Source organism: Arvicola amphibius, chromosome 11 (genome assembly GCF_903992535.2).
Source record: "Arvicola amphibius chromosome 11, mArvAmp1.2, whole genome shotgun sequence".
NCBI lineage: Eukaryota > Metazoa > Chordata > Mammalia > Rodentia > Cricetidae > Arvicola > Arvicola amphibius.
The window spans coordinates 28,028,605-28,052,688 of record NC_052057.2 but is presented as its reverse complement, the minus strand read 5'-3'; positions in this window follow the sequence as shown (position 1 = coordinate 28,052,688).

Genomic DNA, 24,084 nt, shown 5'->3' with positions numbered 1-24,084 from the left:
TCCCCAGATAAATAAACATTTGTTATACTCCATTCTGGGCTATTGGGGAACTCTTTTGTAAGCCAACAAGTGAAGACAATTTACCTTAATTGATATGCCAATTTAAGTCTTAACACACCCTAAAAAGTACCCCAAGTAATGATTAATCAAAATATGGGTACCTCATAACCCAATAAGGTCACACAGAAAGCATCATGGTGAATTTTATTCCTCTTTTTAAAGTATGTACACATATGCATGTGGATAACATACTGTATTCAAAATTTATGTTTGTGTGTATGTACTAAAATAGTACAGCCAAGAAAATTAAAGTACCCATCACTTCACACGTTGAATCTTCAGAGAAGTGACTATTCTATGAAATATGCAGCACACAGATGTTTTTCCTAACAGCTGCTCATTGTATTTTGCCACTATATACCCATGATTCCTTTACTGCTCTACTCTAGGAAAAAGAGTTTCATTTCTTTTCTAACCCTAGGAGAAATATTGTTATCTAGAAAAATCCCTCCATGTCACCAACTTCATTCCAAGCCTGTATTGTTCCCCCTTGCCAGTGTTAATTAGATATCCCATGTTTCGTCATTGAACCTGCAAAGCATGGCTCAGGCTTGCAACTGAATTCAAACAAAACTTTTCTACTAATGGAAACACTATAGGTCATTGGGCACATTTCCAGTTATTTGTAACATTTTAGCTGAAAAATATATTTCAAATACGCATAGTCTTAACTATCCAAACCTCTTACCCAAACTTGCTTTTACATAAATAATTCAGTGAAGCAACTGCCAGTAGTTTAAACTAGCCAGTAGTTACCAATTAATGTTTTTAGTCATATTACAAACTGTTGAGGATTTTATGTTGCCATAGATTGTAATTCTCATTTAAAGGGCAAAGATGTAAATATCACCAGAATTCTGGACATAGCACAGAGGAAATTACAGTTATTGTATCTTGCTTCAGAATCAGGAATGATCATTTCTATTTTTCAGAACTGGAAAGTGGACAATCACTCACGATAAGTACGGAAATTATAGTGTGGAATAAAACTGTACTTTCCACGAATAAGATCATTTGCCCAAAGCCAGTTTAGTTGTCCAGGAAACTCTCAAGATTGTTCTCTGCCTCTTTCCTTCTGCTTGGTCATGACTACGCGTCATTACATTGAGAGGTCCGCTCAGAATTGGAACAGTTTTCTATGTCAGGTAATCATGTGACACCCTCACACACACACACACACACACACACACACACACACACACACACACACAATTTCTTGCCCTCTCAAAACTTCACTTTCTCAGCTCTAAAATGAAGATTATCATAGCTTGGACCAGAGAGAATGACAGCACAAATTAGAGGAAAGGAACCAGAAATGTAGAGCAAAGTGTCCAATTCTCAGTGAGTCCTGTAAGTAATTATTTTAATACGATATAGTATTTTTTCCTGAAATAAGTATGAGAAAATGACGTTACTTTGATGCCTTAGAATATTAAGCCTTATTTTTCAAGAAAGGATTAAAGTGCCTTGCAGAGATCTTGGGCACTTATGACCAACTGATTGTAGTGAAGCTGATATTAACAGGTGAAAACGGGGATCATTTAAGAACCCCTGAATTGTTTCTGTGCATTTTCTTTTGTGAGTGGGAGCTACATTCATGCATCACTCTTTATGTTGTTCACGAGGACTTTCTGATTCTCCTGCTCGGACCTCTTCCTCCACCCTTATTCCTGCTCTGTGCCATTTTCTTCCTATTCAAACTTCTCTGACCAGTAGATATGGGCACAGATTTCTCTTCATAAATAAGTGTCACTTTTTAAAATTAGAAAAGAAGGAATGGGGTCATTAGAAATGCCATGTAATAAAATAAAGCAGCTTATTCTTCAAATCTCCTTCTGAGAAAGAAAAGAGAGGATAAGCATGCTTTCCACGGTGTAAAGCTTTATAGTTCTGTCACTCTGCTCAAACACTGATTTAAAAATAATTTAGATAATAATCATTATTACAATCAACATGCTCACACCACACAATACAACATATGCACACATACCACACACAACACCTAGATGTATTTTATATACAAATTCAACATGTACACATCACATATATAAACACTATATACAGAAATGAACACCCTCTCTCTCTTACACATATACACATCACAGATACCACAGGCACTCTCTACAGCTCTTTAAGAACTGCACCAAGCCACATATTTCCAAACTAGATTTCTCAGAAATTTGAGCAGTAGGAATACATCAAACAATATGTTCTTATAAATGTTTTACATAGATTTGAATCAGATGCAAGTAAAATCTTCCTTAATCAAGAATTTTCAAAATACTATGTAGAATAAATTGTAGCACTAGAGGTATGAAATTTTTCTGAACTATGAAGAAATTGCACATAGCATATGATAATTTTTTCTTAATCAAACGGTTGAAACATAAGAAATTTTAGTAAAGATCAAAAAAATTTTTAAAAAGTCTCCTGTTGTTGCCCATGTAATATTTCTTCATTACTGTGTTCACATTACCAATTCAAAGGACAGCCTCCATGTAGATCTACATTCCCCTAGGTAGCTGTGTCTGTTACACAAGAAGCATTCCTTCCAGGATCTTAAGAGCCAAGACATTCCTACCTGCAAATATCAGGGTCGATGTTCCCACTCACCAAGTGTTGTCCTGCCTGTATGTTGATGCTCAGAGCATTCTCCTTTCCTCAGAGATAGAGAGAGAGATCTTACCTCATTTCCGTGACTATGTGTCTTTTGAGCATTTAACACTAAAATACAGTTAGAAGGTTCGCTGGGTCTTAAGAATTCAAGTTAATTTTGCTTACATGTTCTGCTAAATTAAACAGAGGGTGGATCCAATTAATTTTCCTCAGCATTCTAAAACAAAGGGCTTGAAGCAAGCTCTGAGCAAGCAATAAGAACCAGGACATGTCTGTGACCATAGTTCCAGCTATATATTTCTATCAGTAGAGAGTGTTTAATGGAAATCCCTTCAGAGACAAATGAGCTCTCTTAAAGGGTCACTGTACAATAACTATGTAAGAAAAAGCAGCGTTTCATCCTTATGCCTTAGAGTTCCTGAGCCATGAGCTAGTTGCTTCATGTCTTCCAGTGGAATCCCTAAAAGGTACTCTATTAATTGTCAGTATATAAAAAGCAAACCAACCTTAAGAAAAATAGAACCATTTCCCCTCTGGAAAACTGAGAAGGTCTTGTCTTATTAAAATGTGTTTTTAAAAAAAGTAAGACAAAAAATGAAAATCATGATTAGAGCATAAAGTATCCACATAGTAACCAAGTAGTGTAAGCATCCTCCACTTTACCAGCCTGGTTCCTTATGATGACAGGAGACCTACCAGTAATAAAATAGTACCCACCCCTATTATTAACTTGATTTTAAAATATATTTCCTTCAGGATAGTATATCTGATATAATATTATCATTCATAAGCAACATGGATTAGACTGAAGTGTATGCATTCACATTTAACAGTATGGTCTTAGAAATGATGGACTATGTCAATTATGAGATCTTACTGCTATTAATGAAGTAGAATATACTATAAGGTGTACAAAATGGTCTTGTATAAGAAAAGTTAAAAGTCACCATAAAATTATCACAATTCATTACAAATTAATTTAATGCATATAAAATGGTTATTGTAGGCTAAGCAATTGGTTTTAATTCTTTATAAAAATACCGTAGTCAACTATAATCAATTTATCATCATTAGTAGTTTTTAGCTGCAAAAACTACAAATTGGGAAAGTTTAAAGGATTCTATGAGGTCACAAAGCAAATGGCAGAAAAATCAAGATTCAAACTAGAACTTACTTAACTATTAAAAACAGGTTTTTTCTATTATCTCCTCTTACCTTGACTGATATACTTAATACGAAAAATACACCTTGTCAGGTATTATATCAACTGTAAAGTATCTAAAAATAAATATACAAATTACTTCTCCAAATTTCATATCCATCTTAAACTGTGGGTAGAGACCACACATTGGGTCCCACAGCAGAATGTGGGAATCACAAAATACATGGCAACATGAAACCTCTTCTGTCTCCACAATAAATATTCAAATCAAACATGAAATGGATCTGGTGGAGCTATTCCGAGTTAGTCAGTTTTGTATCAAGCCAGCTCACTGAGGTCTTGGTTATGAACATACATGGGCCATTTGCAATGGACAGGCTACCACATCACACAATGCCACTGAACTCTGCCTGAGTACCCCAGCTTAGATCAAAGACTAGTGTATGTTATGATTTCCTAAAATTTCACTGTGCGTACAAGATTTTCTACTTTCAAAGAAGCATAATGTTTTATTTATGGAAAAGATACTGCAGCATGATTAATTAAAAACCCAGAGACAGATGTCAAGGTTCAACCTGAAGATCAGAAAAGCAAAGCAGACAGTCTCTGGCTCTTACCTCTACCTCAGACAGAAATAGCAATCCTGCCTCCATGAATCTTCAGAATGAGCCGGAGTTGAGACCTGTCCCCTCTTGTTTTATATTCCTCTCTAGGCTAGGAGAGTAAAGGCATACACCACTACGGTCTTGCCTCTATGTTTAACTAGTGTAGCTACTGAGATTAAAGGTGTGTGCCACTACTGCCTAATCTGTATGGCTGACCAGTGTGGCTATTTTATTCTCTGATCTTCAGGCAAACTCTATTTATTAAAATACAAATGAAATATCACTAGTTTTCTGTAGTAAGAGGCCACTTGTTCATTCCCAGCTGCCCAGACTTGAAATACCCACACAGAAACTGTATTAACTGAATGACTACTTGGCCCATTATCTCTAGCTTCTTATTGGATAACTCTTACATCTAGATTTAACCCATTTCCATTAATCTGTGACTTACTGGGTAAAGTTCCAGTGTCTGTCTCGAACAGGGCTACATGGTTTCTCTCTAACTTTGCCTTCTTTCTCCCAACTTTCTGTTTAGTTTTCCCTGCCTACTTCTGTTCTGCCCTGCTCTGCTATAAGCTCAAAGTAGTTTCTTTATTAACCAGTGGTATTCACAGCATATAGAGGGGAATCTCACATCACTTTCTTTTTTTTTTTTCTCATGGTTTATTTTTTTTTATATTTAAAAATTTCCATCTCCTTCCCTCCTCCTCCCCCCTCCCTCCGCTCCTCCTCCCCCTTCCCTCCCCTCCTTCTCCCCCTTCCCTCCCCTTCCCTCCACCCATACCTCCCCTCCCTCCCTCTCAAGGCCAAGGAGCCATCAGGGTTCCCCACTCTATGCTAAGTCCAAGGTCCTCCCAACTCCCCCCAGGTCCAGGAAGGTGATCGACCAAGCTGAGAAGGCTCCCACAGAGCCCGTCAATGCAGAAGAATCAGAGCCCACACATCACTTTCTAACAGTAATATTGTGTAATATTGTGGCAACTGGACAGTCATTGTATATTGTATGGAGAGGTACAAAATACATACTGATTAATTCATGTCACAGTTTGACTGCCGTTTCTATGATAAGACTTGACCAAAACAACTAGAGGAAGAAAGATGTTTTTGCTTACAGAATATAGTCCATTAACTAGAGACTCTAAGGCAGGGACTCAAACAAGAGCTTGAAGCGGGAAGGCTGCTTGCTAGCTTGCTTCCTTGGGCTTGCTCAGCTGGCCTTCTTTTACAACTCAGGTCCACCTGCTTAGAAATCATGCCACCCAAAGTGGGCTAGGCCCTCTTCCATCAATATTAACAATGAGGAAAAAGCCCCACAATTGTGCCCACACGCTGTTCTGCTAGAGGCTATTCAACTGAGGGGCCGCTAGCTTCCTCACTTCATGAAGTTGACAGCAAAGCTTATTCTGTAAATGACTAAACCAATTGGAGCCACAATTTGAATGAAAAGAAAAAATACATATAGTGCCTGCCATGCTTCAGTTTCTTATAATTAAAGACAGAATGAATAACTGTATAATCCAGAGTCCTTGGGGGAAAAGATGTTTCTTTACATGTATGTGTGTGCATAGGTGCAGGAAAAGAGTGTGTGGACACAGGAGTGTTCAGAGAAGAGGTGAAAGAAGTAGTCACCTATTTATCAAGGTCTAGTCCATATTTCTCTCTTAAATAACTGAAGAGTGGTGAGATCAAATCACCCTTCATTTCTCTGCAATCCCGTTGGTCTAGATGATCACCAGCATACTATAAACAGAAGGGATACAGGCAAGCTGTTTGACTTGCTTCCCACATAACAGAACTCAGGTGAGGTACCGTTGAGCAAGGTTCAGTCTTCTGAGTGAAGATTGTAGGTACCTGCCAGCAAATGGGGTGCAAGAGCTAGGAACTTCTGTGGGTTTGGAAGATTTTTAGATTTGTAAAGAAGTCCGTGAGTTGATTGTTAAATGCAACCATTACTTTAAAGTTAGTCATGTAAAGTTGCATAAATTTCATTTTAAAATAGCAAAAGCTTGGGCATCATTGTTTTCTGTTTTACTACATTTGAATCCTACATATTTTCATCTCTCTTGTCTCTATGTGGCGAAACCACTACACTTTCCGATGCACTGTTCGGTGGGGCATGCTGAAAATATCTTGACATGCCCAGAATGTAACATCCCCCAGTAGGAAAAGACCAAATGCTACAAATCACAGTTAGTCTATGTCTTCCAACTGTAGAGAACTGAAATAATAATGAGTTAAATGTTAAAATGTAGGCTAAGTAATAAACTATAATGTGTTTGTGAACTTCCCATTTTGAACATCACAGGTAACTAGGAAAGTAAGCTTGTAGAATTGCAACATTCTCTCATTAAGTGAAACTGGCCAATAACTGACGATTTGATGTTTGGTATTTATTTATTTATATGTTTATTGGAACATACCCATCACACATAGTATGAATGTTATAAAGACAACTTCTCTTACATGTATCATATACTCAGATTATATCCACACCCTTCTCTTACACATTCCTTCCCCTTTCTCCACCCCAAAGTCTCCCTCCTTCTGTTAGCCTCTCATTACTTTCATGTCATTTGTTTGCCATAATTTCATCCTCTTTTGTTGCCTAACAAAACTCCATTGTGTATATATGCCACATTTTCTTTAACTATTCATTTACCATTTTTTTTCTTTTGGGGAGTATCTCTCTTTTAAAATTATATAATAAATTTAGTACTGCTAATGTAAGGAGATATAATTCATCCACATGCTAAATTACAGTTGAAATTCCATCTGTCAAACATTTTCTGATAAACCTATTAACGGGACCAAGAGGATAAGCAAGAGAAGCAGAGCCCCCTAGTGGTCATGACTGGAATAACTACGATATAAAAGTAAACTACCTACTATGAGGACCATTGTACCTGGGGAAGCAGTCAGATACCAAGAGCAAGGGGTTTTGTTGTTGTTATTGTCTATACTGACATAATTATGCCAATTTCCCCTTAGATTTGTTAGTATAGTTATTGCAATAGTAGGTTATCTTAGGATTGGAACATGGCCTTCACTTGGTCAAGAACAGCAAGTTTTAGTTTTTAGATCAAGCATTAATGTTTAGTCAGAGCTCTAAAGCTTCACAATTGCCTAAACCATTATGTCTATTGGAAGTAATTATATCTACTCCACTGTACTTTTCTTTATTTATACACAAGACACATTCCTATCCCCTAACTCGATGTTTATGCAAATGAAAACCACATTTGAAATCCAATGGATGCAAGGCTCCCTGTGATGGGTAGAGAGGCACCATGGAAGTACAGAGACCATTAAAGTCAGCACATAGGTGGTACCTAGGTGGTGAGGCTGGCAGAACTTACATCAGCTTCCAGGAACACAATAACAAAATGCCACAAACTGTGTGGCTTAAAATAGCAGAAAGTCCAGGCGTCACCAGGTCTAAATTCATTCTGAGACTCGAGATAAAATATTTTTCTCATCTTCTAGCTTTTAATGTTCATAGTAATTCTTAAAGCCTTTTGTAATATAGAGAGATCCTTCCACTGTGTGGTCATCTTTTCTCCATGCGTCCTCTTACTGTATTTTAGGCCCCAGTTTCCTTTTGTTATAGAGACTCTTCATATTGGAACAAAGGAACCTGGATATTCTTGTCCTCACTTTGTTCAACCCCCGAGAGTTCTCAATGTTTGGAGACTCTGCCTTCTTCCCAGCCTCCTCTCTCTCCCCAGAAGTCCTATCTTTCTCTCCTACCTAGCTATTTATTGGTCATTCAGTGTTTTATTATACCCATCAGAGCAATACAGTTTCACAGGGCCAAGTGTTCCACAACATTTCTTTCTTTTGATCTAAATAAAAAGGGAAGGTGTTTAATATCTACATATTCTTTGGCTGTGTGTCTCTGTATCTGTTCCCATCTGCTAAAGCAGGATGCTTCTCTGATAATGACTGAGCAACGTACTAATCTATGAGTACAAGAGAATGTCATTAGAAGTCATGCTATTGCTACATTATTTTAGTAGAACATTCTAAGATGCTAGCCAGTAGGGGTGAAGGTAAGAACCAGCTAGATGTCTCCATATTTAGTGGATTCTTCGTATATTTTGGATTTTAGCCCTTTACATTCTGTAGGCTACTGCTTTATATTAGTGTCTTTGGCCATGCAGAAGCTTTTAAGTTCCATCCAGCACAATTTATTAATTGTTTATTTTAGTGCCTGTACTGACAATGCTTTATTCAGAAAGTCCTTTCCTCGGGCAATGAGGTAAAGACTATTCCCATTTTTTTGTCTATCAGAGTCACTGTTTCTGGCCTCGTGCCTTTGATCCATTTAGAATTGAGTTTTATGCAGGGTTAGTTAAGTATGAATCTATTTGAATTCTTCTTCATGCAGATGTCCAGTTTGACCAGCTCCATTTATTGAAGATACTTTCTTTTTATAATATGTATATCTGATTTCTTTATAAAAAAAACAGGTATCCATAGGGATATAGATTTATGTCTGAGACTTCAATTCAATTCCAATGATCAACATGTATATTTTTGTGTCAATACCATGTTATTTTTATTACCATAGATGTGTAGGACAACTTGAAATAGGAGATGGTGATACCCCCAGCAGTTCTTTCATTATTTAGGATTGTTTTATTTATTCTGGGTTTTTTGTGTTTATATATAAGGCAGAAAAGTGCCCTTTATTGGAATTTTGATGTGGATTGCATGGAATCTGTAGATTGATTTTGATAGGACTGTCATTTTTGCTATGTTAATCCTACTGATCCATGAGAATGAAAGATCATTACATCTTCTGAGATCTTGAATTCCTTTTTACAATGACTTGACTTTTTACCATACAAGTCTTTCACTATATTGGTACCCCAAGATGGTTTATAGTATTTGAGGCTATTGTGAAGTGTGTTGTTTCCCTGATTCCTTTCTCGGACTGTTTGTCATTTGTATGTAGGAGGGCTACTGATTTTGTAAGTTAAATTTGTATCCAGCCACTTTGATGAACATGTTTATCAGCTATAGAAGTTCCTTAGTTCAATTTTTAGGGTCATTTCTGTAAACTATCATATCTTTCGTAAACAATACTTTGGCTTCTTTTCTAAATTGTAATTCCTTAATCTCTTTCATTTGTCTTACTGCTCTAGCTAACATTTCAGGTACTGTATGGAATAGGTATAGAGAGTAGAAAACCTTGTCTTGTTCCTTATTTTAGTGCATTTGCTTCGCTTCATTCTCCATGTAAGTTGATGCTGACTATTGGTTTGCTATAAACTTCCTTTATCATATTGAGGTATGTCCCTTGTATCTTTAATTTCTCCAGGACATTTATTATGCTGCAACATTAGATTTTGTCAAAAGTATTCTATGCAACTAATGAGATTATCATGTAGATTTTGTCTTTCAGTTTGTTTATATGGTGAATTGCATTTATCAATTTACATTCGTTGAACTGTCCTTGAATCTCTGGGAAAAAGCCTATTTGATCATAGTGGATGATCTTTTCAACATGTTTTTAGATTTGGTTTAAAATGGTTTGTAATTCTCTTTCTTTGTTGGGCCTTTATGTGGCTTGGGTATCAAGATAACTGTAGCCTCATTAGAAGCATTGAGCTTGAACAATGTTCCTTCTGTTCCTATTTTGTGGAATAGCATGAGGAGTATTGTCAGTAACTCCTCTTTGAAAGCCTGGTAGAATTCTGCACTAACACCATCTGGTCATGGCCTTTTTGTTGTTGGTGATGGTGATAAACTTTTATTTCTTGCTTCCATTTCACTAGGTGTTACAGATCTGATCAAGATCTGATCCTGATTTAGCATTGATAAGTGGTTTGTACTGATAAAATCTTCTATTTTGTTTAGATTTTTCCAAGTTAGTGAAGTACAGGTTTTCAAGTGTGCCTTTATGATTTTCATGATTTCCCCGGTGTTTATTTTTTATGGTCCTCTTTCCCTCTTTGCACTTCTGATTTTGTTAATTTTGATAGTCTCTCTGCCTTTTAGTTCATTTAGATAAGGGTTTGTCAATCTTATTCTTCTTCTCAGAGAACCACCTCTTCATTTCATTGATTCTTTGTATCCTTTTGCATTTTATTGATTGCAGCCCTGTTTTATTAATTCATGTTGCCCACCCCTTTGGAGTGTGATTTTTTTCTGATTGTTCCAGATTTTTCCAGGTGTGCTGTTAAGTTACTAGTATGAGGTATCTCTAAATTTTTGTGTAGAAACCTAACGCTATGATGTTGCCCCTTAGGACCACGTTCATGTGTGTTCCATAAGTTTAGGTACATTTTATTTTCATCCAATTGTAGAGAGTCGTTAACTTTTCACTCAGCGGTGAATTGTTCAGTTTCCATGAATTTGTAAGCTTTCTCTTGTTTCTGTTGTTGATATCCAACTTTAATCCACGGTGCTCAGATAGAAGGCAAGGATCTTTGTTGCAGCTGTTGTTGTATGGCTTTTCTAAATTTACCATGCGTTTTTAAATTTTTTAAATTATTCTTTGTGTCTTTCACATCATGCATCATGATCCCATTCATTCCCCCGTCCACTCATATCTGCTTTCTGCCCTTGCAATACTCCCCAAATGAAACAAAATTTAGGAGAAAAAAAGAAAAGGAAAGGGGAAATCTCATCACAGAAGTTGTAGTGTGACACAGTGAGTCACACAGTTAAACCTTGTCCACATATCTTTTCTTGCAAGTTTCATTGCAAAGAGTCATTGGTCTGTTCGAGGCCTCTGGGCTCTGCTACACTATTGATGTTAAGCCCTCATTGGGACTTCTCTTGAATATCGCGGTTTTGTACTGTGTAATGGAAATCCTGCAACTTTGGGTATGCAGGACCAGCCCCTTCACTCCAGAAAGTGGGGCCCTGCACCTCGTCTGGCCAACACAGTCGAGCTAATCCCATTGATGGAAGATATGGGTGAAACGGCCAAGAACGTGAGCATGGGAGATCTAACCTCACCCCTCATCTGTTATTTGGTGGCATAGGCAGGGGAGAGATATCTCCCTCTCTGTCACTTACTGACTGTGGCAGGTAGGAGAGCTGGGGCTCAGGTCATAAGAGTAGAAGTGTTGTCCCTACCCCCACCAGCTGCTGCACTCCAGAGAGTAGCCCCTGCACCTCACCTGAGCTGCACAGTAAAGGTGACCCTCATTGGTCCAGGTGTGGGAGTGTTGACCTTGAAGTTCTGAAAGCTGGAGAACTGGTCCCACCCCTTACTCCTTGGTACATGGTGTAAATAGCCAGGGGGAGGGGAAGGCTGTGCTGGAGAGCTCACCCAGGTGGTGAAGACAGGGAAGGACTGGCAAGCTGATTGACCATGCAACTACCCAGGCCCAGAACCAAGGTTATGAATTGGGTCACCCCAACATCCATCCCATCTATGATCTTCAGAAGATATTACTTCAATTTTATTGCTATCTGATGAAATTTATTGGAACTTTGTAATTCTAGTTTCTGATCTTCCACGTTGTCTTTTTGTTTGGCAGGTGTTCTGTTCCTTGGTTTCTGTTACCCTTTTTGTCCTTTAGGAGTATGTAGTGGCTTTTGGTGATTTTGGTAGGTGTGGCCTTTGGGAGTTCTGGGTAAAATATGTTGCCACGTATTGGGGGCTGACACATAGGAATGAGGGTGGGCCTGGGGTGAGGAAGCTAAGGGAGTCCACAGGAGAGAAGAAAGTGGAGTGATCACCAAGAGCTGATTAATCCTTGGTAACGTGTGTATCTTGTGAAGAGAATGCTACAGAGCTGGAGGTGAGACTGGATTACCAGATTTGGAAGGGGGGATAGTGAAGATCTAAAGCTCGCTTACCTGCTTTGATAGAACTTGCTTTTCCAGCAGGCTTGGCTGGAGGGTTCCCAGGCAATTCCTGCTGGAGTTGGTGTCGGGATAACAGGATAAATAGAGAGTGAGGTTGAAGAAGATCTATGTGATCATCTGTAAATGAGGGCAGAGAAGGGGGTGAGACTGAAGCAGGTAGTCTTCTACAGAGTTGGGGGTTAAACTTGGCTTTGGTAGAGGAGAGAGACATTAATATCTACAGTTAGCCTACCTGCTTCTATGACCAGAGTGCTAATTTTGAATCTTTAATCTTGAAAAGCATTATCACAAGAAGATTATAGATTATGAGTTCAAGGATGACTTTAAGTTTCTAACAAAGTAAATTCATTCTGGCAGCACACAATGCTTAAGTTTAGACAGACTCAACTGAGCTTTTAAAGAGTAATTTCAAAACATCTCTCAGGCCACTTATGAGAATGTTGTGATTGAAATAAGGCAAAATTCATCTAAATGATTAGATTGTGAAACCTTCTCTCTAAGACAGAGCAGGCACAATAAGAAAATGAACCAACTAAGGAAATATTAATCTATTTAACAGGGATTTATGTAGTTCAGCCCTGACAAAACACTGTGATCTTGGGCAATCCAGGGATGTGCATATATTTACTTCCACAGAAGTTGAAATATATTTTAATGAGTCTGTCTCTTTTATGGGTCTTTGATATGATTGAAATAAATCCAAATTTCTAGCATTCTAATTTCTTACCAACTTAGCATCACCAAATATCAGATGCATAAATAATCATCATGCATAAACATAATGTCCAAAATAACTTCAATTTTCACTGTTCCTTCTCTTGTCCCATTAAATTTAAATCTGCTCTGCAGATTGGAACACAAATTATCCTTTATTTTTTTTGTTTTGGTCACTCAATATTTTTTTAGAATTTCTTAAAAATTATAAAAGAAACTTAATATTAGTCCTCGATATTTATATTAGTTGTTTTGTGTTAAAATGTGCTGCATAATTACTGAAACAAATAACCACGTTCCAGTTTTGTGAAACTTGGAACATTCCCCCATAATGTGCATAAAGTGAATATGATGATCAAGACTTGTGCTCATTCCTCTCTGCTTATTAGGGAACAAATATCACTCAGAGAACAGGTGTCTGCTCAGCTCTCTCTGGCAGGCTCCTGCCTGCTCCCAACACCTGAGCCGTGGCTGCATCTATTAGCTATGTACATAGACCATGGACAAATGGCCATCCCCATATTTGACAAGATTTCCTCCTTATATGGATCTGGGGAGGGGAGGGAAAAAGAGGAGATGGAGTGGGAGGGGAGAGGAAAGGAGAGGAAAAAGAGGAGAGAAGAGGAAGAGGAGTAAATAACCTCTAGGGGAAAGTTCAGCTTGTCTGATAATTATGAAAGGGGACAGACCATGATTCTGCCTTCTTATGATGCAGGGGAAAAGACAAATTATTATCTGGATGTGGTTTTAATACATATATATTTAATACCAGCACTCTGAAGGCAGAGGCATGAGATCTCTGTGAGTTCAAGGTCATCCTAGTCTACAAAGCTAATTCTAGGACAGTTAGGGTACAAAGAAAAACCTTGTCTGGAAAAAAAGAGAAATAATTACTTCAAAAAATCAAAAAGGGATTCACCATATATCTTTATAATGCCTTTTACCATATACACAAATATGTATGTGTGTGTATGTGTTTATATATGTATATGTGTGTGTTTACTGTATATATTTTACCATATATATGATAAAGAGCATTACATATAATATATCTGGTTTAATATATTATAAACAGAAACAGAAAACATATTCTGAGAACTTTAAGTCCTGTGAATATGATTTTAAAACACTTTCTAAGCATCTATTTGAGGCTACTCTGGTATACTTTTTGTGAACCTACCTGAAAGTAAAAGTCGTATTTTAAGAGAACCACTTATTGCGAGTGAAATGGATGGATTCGGATGAGTAGTATTTCAGCAGGGAGTGAAAGGCAGGCTGGCACACTTTCAGAATTGCAGGACTAGATGCATGGGTGGAGTGGCCAGGGATTCATCAGGGGCTGTGGTAAGGAGCTCCTTAGGGGCAGGGGAGACAAGTGGGAGGAAATAGCAGGTGCTAGCAAATATTACATGCGCTTTCAAGTGCTTATGGAACATTCAGAACTGAAAAACAGGAAGAGAGAAAGCATCATCTCAAATGCGCCCCTGGAGGGAAAAGATAAGAATGACACCTAGTAAATAGCAATGCATACAGGAAAAACAAAGGAAAAGAGACCACTTAGCAGATTACCCCTTATTGCTTATACAATAACATTGTTAACAGTATATAAATTCACCAAACTCTAAAACACCAAAGCTAGCAATTGGTGTATAGCCAAGAGTTAATAAGCGCCACCCAACACTCACGGGCTGCTGATTTTAGAAAGGTCTCATTCCTAGATATTCAAATGTGATAGTAAAATAGCTTAACAGATGAGACACAGTCATACAGTGTGTTTACTTGTCAAGAATTAGACTACTAAACAGTATATGTGTGTGTATTCATTTTAAGTATTTATTAACTCTAAATCAGAAATTATGTAGTAGTTCTAATGTACCATTTCTACATACTGAGTGAGAAGAAGTTAGCAATGGACCCTTAACTATGCGGCTAAATAAGTAGTCAAGACTGTTACTCTAACCAAAGATGATTTTGAAACTGAGAGAGAATTGTGAGCAACAGAATAATCATTTGAAATCAAAATGACTGAACTGTGACATAGTTTCTATCATGAATATAAGAAATAAAATCTCCGGATTATTCATTGATTAAAAAGAAAACTATACATTTTCTGAATTCTCAACTAAAAGGAACTAAAACTCTAGAGTGTACAATAGAAATTTAGACATGAGAGAATGGCTTGTTCCTTTAGGTAGAATACTTGTTGGGAAAGTTTGGCTTCAAATAACAGGAGGGTAATAAATTTATAACGCGATGGGTCTGTGAAGGCAGTGCTGTTAAATGCCAAGAGAGAAGACAACGGACGTGAATACTTAAGAAGAGAAACAGAAGTAAGGGCAGTATTTAAGTGTAAACTATATTTATGAATTAAGGGGAAAAGCTTGTTGAACATTCAAATTTTAAAGCAGGACAAAAGAATAAAACGTTAAGCTGGAGTAAAAAGATGGCAGGGATACTTAGCAAATAGCATTGCATTACAGGGAAAGAGAAAGGACGAAAGATCTATTAGCAGTCCACCGCTGATTATTTATACAATAATGTTGTTAGCAATATCTAATTTCACTGAACTGTAAAAAGCCATGGGGTGGCAATCGGTTTATAGATCCTAAAAGGAACAAAATACCTAGATAGTGCAGACACAGAAAAATAAAGAAGTTTCTAGAACAAGGGAGTCTGAGGCTTTGGTGAGATTTAATAAGTGCCAGTTGAGAAAAGGTTATTGAATTTCAGGCAGGCAGGTGGTGATATTAGCAGAATGATTTCAGTAGCACGGGGTTTCCTGAGCTGGATTTGCAAGGGATTAAAATGGAAATGAGCAGAAGCTGAGTCCCAGATATAGGTCATATATTTCAGGGATAGGCAATAAGGAGAAAAGGGAAGTAAGATTGTGGCCAATATGGAACTTAAAAAGGTGGCCCAGGCTAACAAACTAATGGACAGAACTTGAAAATATGTTGTGGAGAGACGTTTAAGAAGTTCAATAGCCACGTCTTTCATTGAGTAGCTGCTGTCTTCAGAATGCCATAGTTTCTGCACTTGAGCTGAGTAAAATATAGGGAGAAAAGCAAGTGGTGAAGATTGTAAACAAACTTAGCAAATCATGTCTGCATTAAGGATAAGTGACTTGGGCAAACACAGCACAAAGGAGAGGAGCCTAACTCGGGCAAGGGCGACTGTCCTGGCCCCTAGGCTCCAGCACACTAGAGGTAGAAACCTGTACGAATACCCTAAGAAAAATGATGAGCGTTGTTGAGGAGAGAGGGGAGATTTAATCCATATGTGGGCCAGAGAGACAAATCAAAGGGTTGTATGAGCTTTATGTGTAATACAGGAAAATGAAGCCAGGAGGCGACAGGTTTGCATTATTAAGCAATTTTGCTCAAGGTATGGTTCTGTTGACCACCATGTCAGCCCTGCTCTTGCTAGGTGGTATTATAAATTACTAATAAACTATTAATCTGTGGATCGTGAATTGTTATCTACCAAAGGGACCAGTCAGGATCCTACAAGACAAGTCTGCTCTAGAATAAGGCCTCTACCAAGGTCAGGGTAGGCTTTCGTGAAGGTCCTGCTGTTCTTGGAATACACTGTGGCTACGGGTGCAGGATAATGTCATCTTCGGGCTTCATGGGATGGGTTGGGTTAGGTGGGCAGATACTCCTTGAGGACTTCACACGAATCGGAGACAGCAGGCTTCTGTTTTTGACTTCAGTTACTTATGGACCCAAGTGAGGACCTAGCAGCTGACTGCCTGTCCTAGAGGGCTGGACGATTGACTGTTGCAAGTCTCCCAAGACAAAGTTTTTATACCAAAGAAGATGGAAGGTAAAGGGCGGGATGGGGGAAGAAAATAATATGTGGAGTTATGTCTCCAGAAAGAGGAGAATAAGGAGAGATGCAGAGAATGAGGTCAACGAGGCCTCCCTGTCACCTCCCACTGACTGGCATTCAGTACAGGCTGTTTGGTAATCAGGCTGCCTGGACACAAATCAAATACTTGTGAAAAATTTTAACTGAGCAAGAATTTTTCTCTTCATCTACCTTGGCAGAGAAAAAAAATCTCAGCTTTCCCACAAAAGATGGGAAGTGCTTTTACAAAATGAATTTTATATTAGGGGCTATGTGTTCCTTGAGCTTACTATGGTTGAAAAAAAAACAATAACAAAACCCCCACAAATATAGTCAGTTAAAACAATGTCAATTGAATTACCCCGTTTGAGTGTGAAATTCTCTTCCTGGAATAGGTGATGAAAGGGCTGTCCTCCAGAAGATTCCAGAGCAATGCCTTTTCTTGCTTTTCTGTTCTCCAGAGACCATCTGAATTCTTTTCTCCATGGCACTCCCTACACACAAGCTATGATGAGGGAAACTGTTAGTTATAATTTTGTCATGGTTTTTTTTATGTTCGTGTTGGATAAGTGAATAAAATATATTCAAATCTGGAACTGTAACATCTTTTGGCAAGTCCCTCAGCTTCCATCCTGAGTGCCAATTCAAGCTACATAGATGCCCTCGAATGTCCATAGACTTTGGATCCGGTTAATTTTGGTGTGTGGCGTTTTTAATTATTTGTAAATTTTTTTAAAAAATAACAACTCATAAAATTAAAAGCATGCTTAACAGAATGAAAGGAAAAGCAGAGGGTTGTGAAATAAGCTCTGGATTAACAAGCAAGAAGAACTCAGCAGAAGCTGAGCGCGGAGGTACAGGAGCTGTAACTATGGCAATGAAAGCACTGGAAACACTGAAACGGAGCCGGGAGTGGGTACTTGCCGCCAGGCCTGGCAACCTATGTTCTGTCCCTGGTACCCACACTGCGGGAGGGGAAGACAGACTCCCATGAGTTGTCCTCAGGCTTTAACACGCGTGTGTGAAGGTGTGCTCAGACACACACACACACACACACACACACACACACACATTGAATTTTAGATAAGGCCAAGTAATCCACTCTTCTGAAATGGAAATGTCACTCTAGTGGTATTTTGCACATGGTGGCTGTGGTATTAATTCCAGCCATTTGGTAATCCATGTTTGAAGTTCTTTACCTTACCCAGTTCCATTACCCAATTTTCTAAGGGACATCATTATTTCTTGCATAATTAATGTGGGATACCTACTCTTAATATTAATGTAATAATTTTAATGTGAAGGAGATTTACAAACTTTAGAGTGCTGTACATATTGATTGTAATGGACCTCCATTGCTAGACTGAGGTTTTAGATTGTGATGTGTAAGGAGAAAGAATATACATTTATTCTTCAACCTGTGCCTGAGGTCTGACAGACAGGCCATTTAGAAATAAAGGAATTAAGTCAGGGACTATTTTGACATCCATGATAGAAGTAGGGAAGGAAGAGATGAAGATGCAGGCTTGTCTAAAGGACTGTGAACTTCACAAATAATGCTACAATGAAGCCTAACAAGGAGCAACAGCCATAGAAATTAATGGATTATTTGTTAAAAATAGAAACAATAAAGGTTAACCTAAGACATGAAATAGATATTTCAAAGTATAGCTGAATAAAAGAGTAAGGATATCGCATTTCAAAAATAGAACTGAAGGAGATTAAAATGAATATGAAGATTTGAACATCTTTACATATCTAGGATACTGTTATAAAAAGGGAAATTGAGAGAGAAAATAGATTAGCTATAGAGATGGATAATAGGTATAAAATAGATATAAATAGATAATAAATGGTAGATAAAAATAAATAGATGATAAATAGATGGATAGACAGACAGGCAAGAGATCAATATACTTTACACAGACAATGATCCTGAATATGTTATCCATTTCCTTTGGTTCTTTGTAGTCACTACTGTAACCTCTGTGTGGTTTTTCAGGTATCTAAATTTTGATTAAAACAATTCTATGGGTAAGCCCTGTGTCTGTCTGCTCTTGTGTTGAAGATTTGTTTCTGTCAAGCCCCGTTTTATGTAGCCCTTTACAGACAGTAGAAACTGAACAAACATACAAATGAATCAATCAGCTACAGTACATTTTAACATTTGTCTTACAGTCAGCTATTTTGTAACAAGTAATTTCTCCTCCATAAACTAGTGGGAACCATTTCTAATCATTTTTCCATCACTAATCTTTTGCTATGATGTCGAAACCCTTGGTCCTTAATAAATGTTTTCTCAGCTGTGCCGAGACCACATAGCATCAAGAAAGTGAAGGTAATGAATACACGGCCAAAGACACCTCCCCTTTACCCAATCACAAGATAGGCATGGCATTTTTAAACAGGCACATAGAGGGCCACATAGTTTAATGAAAATTATATAATTAACTTTGTATATCAGGTTCACTTGGGGAATGTTCTGAAATCTTAGATAACATGTATAGGGCTGCTAGCATGGAAGAACGAAGGGAGAAAGAAGAAAGGAAGGAAAGAGGGAGAGAGAATTTTTATGGAAGTCATTTTCTTCTCCTATCTATAAAAGCTTTGACTGGTGCCACAGTATAATAGATAAAATTGCCTTTTTAAAATTGTATTTTTGCAGTAGCCTGCCACAAATTGTCACCGACATTGAATACACAATCTGTGTCTTTTGCTTCCTCTGGCACTTTACTGAATTCATATTGTAATATGAGCTGAAAATTAGGCAGTGGCTTGGCTAGATAACTTGATAACCAGCTCTTTCCTTTGCTTCGATGAGGTCGGAATAACCTAAGACTCACAGCGGGAGAATTCACCAGAGATGCTTCTCTTTACAACATGATGCAACTTTTTATTTCTGTTTACCAGTGAGAGGTTCCTAATGAAAACGACAGAATGCTTGGCAGAATCAACAAGACTCCTTCCCATAGGAAATAAAAGAAAAGTGAGGGATTGCTTGACTACATTTTCAGAAACATTAGTCTTTTCGTTCTGTTCCATTGGAAATAAACAGGGAGAGATCTTTGTGAGACGCGGTGCTGAAGAAGGAACTCCGGTGGGCAAGACCAAATCATTAGCAAATGGTCCAGTCAGTGGGAAGGCCAAAATGAGACCATAGCGAAGGCAGAGAAGGATGTCATTAGAGCTGCCGGAATAGGCTGGGGATGGGAACATCAACAGGGGCTCATGCAGATAAATCGGTGTGTTGCTAGACCACAAATGAAAGAATTACATAAAAATTTCATCACCAGGCCAGTTTTCCAGGCAACTTCACTGTTTGTTCTCAACTCTCAAGTTTTGATAACTTACTAGTCTGACTTCGAAGTGAACCACTGTAGCCTCGCTGATCTCCTTGACAATGAGCTGGCCCTCTTCAGTCTCTGCATCAGATTGATTGTAAAGCCAGAGCTCTATTTTTGAAGAATGTCTTGAAGAAAGGGATGCTGCTCCACAGTTTATAACTTTCTCAGCTCTCTGGGCCTCTCAGGGCAACAGGCAAAGGACATAAGGCATATCTGAGGCTGTGTCTTTCGTGGATGCCTATTAATATCAGAAGATTTCATCGATCAATTTCCTCCGGGGCACTTGTGGTCAGAGATGATTCGAAAGGAATGAGTTTTCCCAATTCGATTCAGATTGTCTTAGTGTTTCCACTATGGTGTCTAGACATAAGATAATGATAATGGTGAGGGTCTGCAAAGCAGGAGTTTTTGAGGTTGATTTCATTCAAGTGCGGTTTCTACTGTTTCATCTGAAACTAGGTTATTGTGCAAATCTAAAACCTGTAAAGGTTAACATTATATTTTGAAAAGGTCAACTTTCTTAAGTTTCACATTCCTACCGTTCCTTTTTTGTATATAAAGATTTTGTTTATGTGATGTGTATGCGTATTCATATGTACGTGAGCATGTATATGTGTGCATATACATATAGATGCCATCTTGACAACATAACGTGTTCTCCTCAGCTGCACTCTAGTTACTGGGGCAGGGTTTCATGTTGGCTAGATTCCCCAGTCATCTTACCTTGGGGTCTTCTTTCTCTGCTTCTCAAGTACTGTGATGACAGGTAAACCCCTGTGCCTGTCTGACTTTGCGTGGGTACTGAGACCCCATACAGAAGTCCTCACGTTTGGGGGGCAAGCATTTAATATCTGATTGAAATACTAAACCTCAGATTTGTTGTCTTAATGGGGTCCTTTTTTAAATGAGTTTCTACCAACCCAAGATCAAACTCATTTATGAATGAAAGGCCCTGATTTCCAGGGAGCAGACGTTTTTACATCTGTGCGTAAAAATAATTCACATTCATCTTGGACACTTTCAGTTTTCACTTTAAGTGAAATCAAAAGGTATTATGGGATTTTTGAGCATTAGAGTACCCTAAAAACACAAACATTTCAAAACAAGGAAAATCAAGAAGTTGTGCGTTCTTTTTTCTATATCTCTAGACTGAATGAACTCAAATAATGCTTGTTGATGGTGACAGCCACTGTTGTATTTCCAATGTAAAATGTTCTCATGGGCTCATATATTCAGACTCTTGGTCCCCAGCTTGTGGTGCTCTTCAGGATGTTTCTGGAACCTTTAGGAAGTGGATCCTCACTAAAGGAAGTGTGTGTGTGTGTGTGTGTGTGTGTGTGTGTGTGTGTGTGTGTGTGTGTGTGTGTGTATTTGGGGGGTGATACTTTGTTTGTGCTTTAACAAATAAAATTTCTTTGAAGATGACAGTGAGGAGCTAGCCAGCCACAATAGTTAACCATTGAGACCAGGCAGGGGTGGCACACACCTGTAATCCCAGCATGCAGAAGACAGAGGCAGATGGATCTCTGTGCGTTCAAGGCCACCCTGGACCACACGATTTTGAATCAGTCTAAAAGAGAAACAAAAGCAAGTGGTGGTGGCTCATACCTTTAATCCCAGCAGTAGGAGGTGGAGATGGGAATTGATATGGCTGGGTGGGGAGAGAGAGAGAGAGAGAGAGAGAGAGAGGGAGGGAGGGAGGGAGGGAGGGAGGGAGGGAGGGAGGGAGGGAGGGAGAGGGAGAGGGAGAGGGGACAGGAGCTCAGGATTCAATCTGAGATTTCATAGAGATAGCATTCAGTCTAGGGATTTGGAGAGACAAGATACTCCATTCGGTCCGAGGATTTTACAGAGGTAAGAACTAGTGGCTGGTTGCTCTGCTTCTCTGATCTTTCAGCTTTCTCCCCCTCATATCTGACTCTGGGTTTTTAATTACTAAGGCCAATTAGAAATTGTGATCTTTGTGTGTGCGTGTGCCTCTCTCTCTCTCTCTCTCTCTCTCTCTCTCTCTCTCTCTCTCTCTGTGTGTGTGTGTGTGTGTGTGTGTGTGTGTGTGTGTGTATTACCATATCATAGGACCCATACTGAATGGAAAGGAGAAGCAGGCTGAGTAAAGCTGAGGGTTACTTCTAGGACCAGTTACTTTCTGGAATAATGTACTGAATTTCTGTTGGCCTCTGACGTGACGTGAGAGCTGAGACTATGAAGAACTGGAGAAAATGAAGACCCGTTTACTACACAGTGGTCTAGTTCCTTGGACAATACTGTCTAATGTTAAATGCGGCCATTCCTTTAATATGCCTTGGCTTTCTAACTACATTGGTATTAGTCCCCAAAGGAAGTCCCCATCATCCTTGAAGCAGTGATGTTGTAGAAGCAAATGTAAAAGATTAAGGCTCCACACTGGTAATGGTACAGGCAGGAAAGGGAGTGGACCATTTGTGCTTTCAGGAAAAAATATGACTTTTAAATGAAACAAAAATCTTAGTAGAGGACTTGTCTAGGTCATTCATCTGGTTTATATCTACTCTTTATCTTGTCTAAGCTGTTTTATAACAGGAAGCCATAGGAAACTAATAATAAGCAAACATCCAATCTTGTTATTTCTGGTGAAATGCAATGGATTATTTGCGGCTGCATCCTCCTCAAGGCATTATAGAACTCTGGTGTGTATGAGGAAATAGTTCTTTAAAAGTCAACCTTCAATCATTTGGGGAGCTAAATACTTGATTTTTTTAATCTGAATTTTCTAAGGGTCATACTTTGCTTTAAATAAACAATGCTGTTTAACAAAGTCAAAATGCTCAGAAGCAAAGTTTTAGTGAAACATTAGAATTCATCTGCATTCAGAAAAGAATGTGAAGAAAAAATAATTTTGTAACACCTTAAACACATAAGAGAAAATCCACTTCTGAAAATATAAAGGGGAACAGAGTTACTAAGAGGATGTGAGAGAAGATACATAATGTATACATGGTAGGGGTCTATAACGCATAGCAAATGTTTGGAAAGTCTTCCATTCGGCCAGTTCTTATCTTGTAACTTTTTTCCAATATCGAAAAAAAATGTTTTATCATTCCTCTTTTCTGTAGTAGTATTCACCTTGGACGATCTCAAAAATTCTAGCTCAATGTAGCAGCATAGGTCAGGGCTTGCAAACTTTTTCTACAAAAGTTTCACATTGTAAATATTTTATGTTTTGCAGGGCATATGGTCTCTGTCACAACAATTCAGCTTCCTTCTTGGAACATAAAAGCAGCCAGAGATAATATATAAATAAATGAGCATGGCTGTACTCCAAGAAAATGCCATGGACATGAAAAGAGGAGCTGGCTCATGGGGCATAGTCTGCCAACCTTTAATATAGAACCATTAAACTGATGACTATGCAGATTTTCATCTAAAATTATTCATTAAGTATTTATGAGGAATCATAGAGAATGTCATGCTTGTTATGACTTGAATTATGAAATCATATTCATATATCTCAAAAATTTAACAAAGAATTATTAATTGTCAAGGTAAAAAATCTTTGGGTGATAAAAAGTAGTAGCAATAACACATGACTATAATTAAGGCATAGTTAAAGAAAACTGTTACGTGATTTTTCATGGAGAGACAAGAGAAGCATCCATTCACTTCAAATAAGGCACCAATGACAGACCACAACAATGATTCTACTAACGTCTAGGTTAGTGACCCTTAGTCAGGGGTGAGAGTTACTTACAGAATGATGGGCCACGTGGGCTGCTCTGTCACTTAAAGACCCAGACTAGTGTGGGTAATGACTCATGAAAGCCATATTATCTGAGTGCCCTGACCAAGCTTTAGCCAACTAAACCATGGAGTGTCTTTTCTCACAACAGCTGCTACTGCTTACATAACCTTGGTGAAGTATCCCAGGAGT